Genomic DNA, 5,992 nt, shown 5'->3' with positions numbered 1-5,992 from the left:
TCTTCATATAACCAAAATTATTTTAATACAATTTATAATTTTGATTATATTATAAAATTTATAATTTCAATAAAATTGTTATATATCAAATAAAACTAAAAGTGAAAATATATTATAAAAAAACAAAGATCACAAAATTTGAATAACAGGAGAAATTCTCGTCGAGATTTTTCAATTGCAAAAGCCAAAAACTATTCCCAGCGACTTATGTTTGAGACGGGGATTCCAAAAAATATAGTCAAATGGAATAAATCAACAATAAATCAACTAAATAATTATTTATTTGAGGTTCAAACAGACTTTTGAGCTCTCACTGCTTAACTGAAAAGACATTTAAATGTTGAAAAAAATAGTTATAAATTGTGATGAAAGATGATTTTTTTTAAACATTAAATAATAATATATAGTTTGAATATTTACAATAATTATCCAAAAATTCAAGATTATATATAAATTATTCAACACAATATTTTAGATATGGCATGCACGTCCAAATGCCTCAATATTGGTAGAGGCCGAGAACAAGTAAAGAGAAGTATAAAATAAATATATTTCATATGACAAACACTTTCTGTAGTCCATATTATAAAATTTAAATGATTAATTAATAAATTATAAATAATTAGTTAAAATTAATTGAAAATAATAAATAGATTAGAAATATATTTTTATTCTTAAATATGACCTTATAAAAAGTGAGAGAATGACAAAAGAGAGAGAATAAATATTTAAAAAAATAGAAAATAAATATATTGAATGTTAAGACAAACCTGAATTAATTCTTATAAAATATATCACACTTCTTACCAAATTTGAAATTTACAAACAGAATAGGAGGAATATGTAACATCTATATGTGCACAAAACAAAACAAAAAAAAGAAATACAGCAGGTAAAACACACTAACTTTCCTTCAAAGATTCCAATACTTTTGAATGATCCCTCTGACAGTTCTGTTTTAATTTGTAGAGATTAAAAACAATACATCGAATGGAAAGCTAAAATGAAGAACCCAAACAGGAACTAATCAGGGTATACAAATTGCCAAAAAAAAAAAAAGGGAAAAAGAAAAAAGAATTTCAGTCTTCATGCGACACATAACAAATAAAAGAAAATCAGCATATATAAGGGAATGATATCTATAATTATTTACTGTATGTGCCCTCAATTATTGGACTGACAAACTCAAATTACAAGTATTTTTTTTTTATTTTGTTGATGAATTCCTAGGCTTTTGTTAATTAGTTAATCAAAGTAATTAATTTGTCAGTTAGTTCAAATTCCTTCATTTTCTGACATTACTATACCTACCCCAAATATTTAATGTCACCCTGCAATCCTGCATCACTATCATGTGATATATAATACTCCTGTCGTTTTTCTGACACTAGTAATTAACTTTTCGAATGGGAAGTAAGTTTGATATTAATGAAAGTTTCGGTAAAAACATGTTGAAACGTGATTTTTCAAAAATGTATTAAAAATAAGAATGATAATATATAGAAATATTTTACTGTCTTACCGGGAGACATGGCATCTTGACTCATTGGAGCTAACGACGCTGGCAATCCTGCAGCTGCAACACATAACAATAAAAATTTAATAATTATTCGCTCACACATGTAATTGAAAAATGGAAAATTGGGGGAAAAAATTTCAGTTGGCAAATTTTTTACCAGGCAGGCATTTTTTTTATTAGAAGCAATCTTATTTGAAAAAGAATATCAAGCACTAAATAAGAATACTTTTCTTAATGAGAATTCAAACCTTATTTCGTTATACTGCGAGTGGTTAACTTCTTATGCTAAACTATTTATGTAGAAATCTATTTATGTTAAGTTTAAAATGAATGCAAAAATAAACACGACCTTTCAAATAGCCGTTATTTTTTGACAGTGGGACACAGTTATGAAAGGATCAAAAATACCCTGAAACTCCCGAAGCGAAGAAGGACCAGCCACGCCTTTTTCTGATTATGGAATCTTCTTCAACCTTCTCCTTCCATTTTGCAATCCTCACTGGAATCTTCTTTGACCTTCCTCTTCCGTTTCGCCGTCAAGTATATGGGATGGCAACGGCGGCGAGTTGAGACTATGAGCGATGACCTCTGCGATTTTTGCCGAAGGTTGAAAAACAAAATCCATTTCCTCCGCCACCGCCGCCGCCTCCTGGTAGGATCTCTTTTTGTTTCTTTATCTAGAGAATGATGGAAGGCTAAAGGACGTTACTTGGGCCTTTTCTTTTTATGGAAAATATTTGAAGTAATTAAACGGAGGCTCTTGAACAATTGAATCTTTATTATTTGCTTGTGTCTTTCTAAATGACTTGTTGCTTTTTTACGCTGAGAGCCCAAAACAAATAGAGGTGCTCTTATGAATTCGGATTCAACATAAGTGAAATTGCTTCATTTCAATAGGGCTAAATAATACAAAACCCCCCATAAACTTTAAGACGGTTATAACCTCTTTACATTTCAAAGTTTAAATGATTTTTTTTAATTGTTGACTTTTTACTGTTAACTCATCATTATCTTTTTAACAAAATTTGCCACATGAGATCAACATAAAACACCTTAGGTCCTACGTGGTACTTTACACGACTTCCTATCTAATTTAGCCTTTTGGGCCTTTTGATGGTAGATTAGACTTTGGAAATGTCATTTGATCACCTCTGAATTTATTGAAGTTATAGCCTCTGGTGGCTGTCAGGGACGAATTTTAATAGCTCTGTTTCCCTGTTTCTGAACACTGAATAACATCAAAAACTCATAAAATTTGTTCAATGAACAACTTCATCATTTCATAGAATATAAGTTCTCTCTTTATTCACTGATCGATTCTCCTTCTAGTAATATTTAGATGTATCAGTTTAAAGGAAAAATGTAATTTGAACAGTTAAATGATTAATAAGCGATCTAATATTTTGTCTTTAGTGGGACATCAGTTAAAAAGAATTATTTGTCACTACTAAATATTATGAAAATGAAAGTTCACAGAAGAACCAGACCTAACCCTTATGGTGGCTTTCATTCTTCATATATCATCATTCAATTCGATGAAAAAGAATATGATAATATCGCAGTAAGAAATGAAAGATAGACAAAGAGCATGGGGATGTCATTTGGAATCAACTTTGAATTTTGATGAAGCTTCCTTATTCGAGCTTCTAACTACATCTTCCATCCTATATTTCATTCGATTCCTATCTTTCTTTGAAAACCCAGATTTTAATCTCTCATCATCTCCTCCAGCACGCAGAAAACAACAGAAATAAGGATAGGAGAGTGTTAATCAGTCTTACCCCAGTTAGAAAACACAATTGCATGTGAACTTCTCCCCTCTGATCACTACTTCGCCGGCGACGCACTTCTCCCTGACTCCAAGGTTTTCTCTCAGTCTCTCTGTTTTTCTCTCGGCTTGCAGATGAAAAATGAGAAGGGAGAAGGCATGTTGGCAAAATGGCAAATTATAAGGGCGTGTAAAATGACCGGAATGCCCTTCACCTCGTTCCTTACTTCCAATTTCATCCCTTTCTCTACCAGATAAGCCCAGAAATTAATCTATAATATTTTATATGGATTTATATTATCCTTTAGCTTCTTTGACCCATAAAATAATTATCCTAAAATTTTTAACTCAAATATAGACCTCTAACTATTTTTCTTGAATTTTCAAGAAAATATGTCCCTTTTAACTTTCAAAATTATCCTTCAAATTGTGTAAGCTACTTTTTGGGAAAATTAACCCTTTCATAATATCCTAAACTCTCAAAATTAATATTCCATAACTTTTTCTTAATTTTCTTAGGCATTAATTAATTTTAATAATTTTTTCATCATTCTTCTTGATTCCTTTAACGCCTTGAAATTCAGGATATTATAATTAAAACTGGAAGTAATACTAGATAACTAACTATCAAAGTAAAAAAAGGTCAAAATGGTCGTATTGATAATACTTTTACCGAATTTCACTATCTCATCAATGGCATTGACAACAACCTTTTTAAAATTTTAACAATGAGAAAAAAATCAAGGTGAATGACATATTAGAAAGAATTTACTGCACTACTAAAGGCATTTATAATACTTTGTTACATCAGCAGACAAGAGTTCAATGTCAGTGCCACCGAGAAATCCATGCACCTTAAGGGAGTTCATACCTTCAGCAAAAGAATTGATTGGTCGGGATGAAACGGATGAATCTTTTGTCACTGCTGAACTAAAAGAAAATCAGAAGTTGGAGATTGGTGCTGAAGGGAAACGCACAGAACAGAGTAATGGCACAAAAAGAGCTTCTAAGATGGAGGATTCTGATGCTTCAAATGCAAAATTGGTTCAGAGTAAGAAAACAGATGATCTCAATTGTGCTTTCACAATGGAAGGGATGCAAGGAAATAATTTTTGCAACTTCAACACTTAAAAAAAGAATCAAAATAAAGGGCCTTGTTGAAAATCATTTACTACACTACTAATGGCATTTATATCACTTTTCCCAAGTTTCACTACTTTATCAATGCCATTTACAATAATTTATTTGTGATTTCAGCATTTGAAAAAAAAAATCAAAGTAAAGAGCCCTGTTAAAAATCACTTTCTACACTACTAACAGCATTTACCATTTACAACTTTTTTTTTTTTTACAATTTCAAAACTTGTGAAATAATTCATCTTTGTAAATAATTAAAATGTAAGATATAATTAGATTATCACCATTTAAAATAATTAAAATCAATGTAAAATATAAAATTTATGACAAATTATGCTTTTCCAAACCTTATAAATGCCCTAAAAATGTCTCTAGATAATTATAACTCAAGCAAACAGATTTTTTTTTATTTTTTTTGGAAATAACCTAATTAATGGTGAATAAATTTGATTATACTTTACACGTTAACTATTTACATTGATTAATTATTTTACAAGTACATTTTAATTATTTGCATATATTAATTATTTTACAATTGCTGAAATCGTATTTAATTATTTACATTGATTAATTATTTTACAAGTATTGAAATTGTATAAAAGTTTGTTGAGTGTTTCCTATCAATTAAGTCACTTCCAAATAAAAAAAATAAAAAAAAAAGATCTTATAATTAGGAGTAGGACTAGAGGCAGTATAAAAACACTAATGATGATAAACGAAAAGTAAATAATTAAGAGATAAAAAGGGAAGGTGATGACGAACTTACCAAGTTTTTGCAGATTGTAAATTGCCTGATGATTCCTTCAACAAGCTAAGAGAGCAGTCTTCTTTTTTCAGTTTTCTGTTCAAATCAAGTCGGTTAGAAAAAGAAAAAAAATGGAGAATAACAAAGCAAATTAAAATTAACAAATTGAGAGAACATTTTAAAGGATGAATCAACGTACATTCTTACTAGGAAAATAGAGCACAGAGAGATAGCACAAAGAGCACAGGCAAATTAAATTTTCAGTAATGAGATCGGTTTTTGGAATCTAACTGGTAGTATTATGGAAGGTGGTTCGAGTATAATAATATGCCCTCTCAGATCGCAAGAAAACCCTTTGGCTAAGAAAATATTGTTCTAATCCTATTTATAAGTTTCAAATTGAAAGAGGGTGTTATCTATTTTATAAACTTTAATTTGAGATTTATCTAAATATTTAATACATTTTTTCATTTGTGGCCTTAATTATTTATTCTCTCTTTTAACACACCCTCTGATCACACTTTCTTGTACATTATCTTTTATCATTTTTCTCATTTATTATAATATTTGGAAATAAAACTATATTTCTAACCTATTTATTGTTTTTAACTAGTTTTAATTATTTATTTATTATCTATAAATTAGTTATTTGAAAGGGGTATATGTAATAATAAAGTCACTTTTTCCGAGTCTTCCTTATATTACTATTCCTTTGTTCAGGAATTCGTGACCATACGTAGTACTCCTCTGGTTCTAAATATAAAACTTTTTTTTAGTGTAAATTATATTACAACAAAAATCTTATATTTAGAAGCGGAGGAGT

The sequence above is a fragment of the Neltuma alba genome, unplaced genomic scaffold (assembly GCF_004799145.2).
Source record: "Neltuma alba isolate B1F8T4 unplaced genomic scaffold, ASM479914v2 tig00010438_pilon, whole genome shotgun sequence".
NCBI classification, from domain to species: domain Eukaryota; kingdom Viridiplantae; phylum Streptophyta; class Magnoliopsida; order Fabales; family Fabaceae; genus Neltuma; species Neltuma alba.
This window is presented reverse-complemented; position numbering follows the sequence as displayed.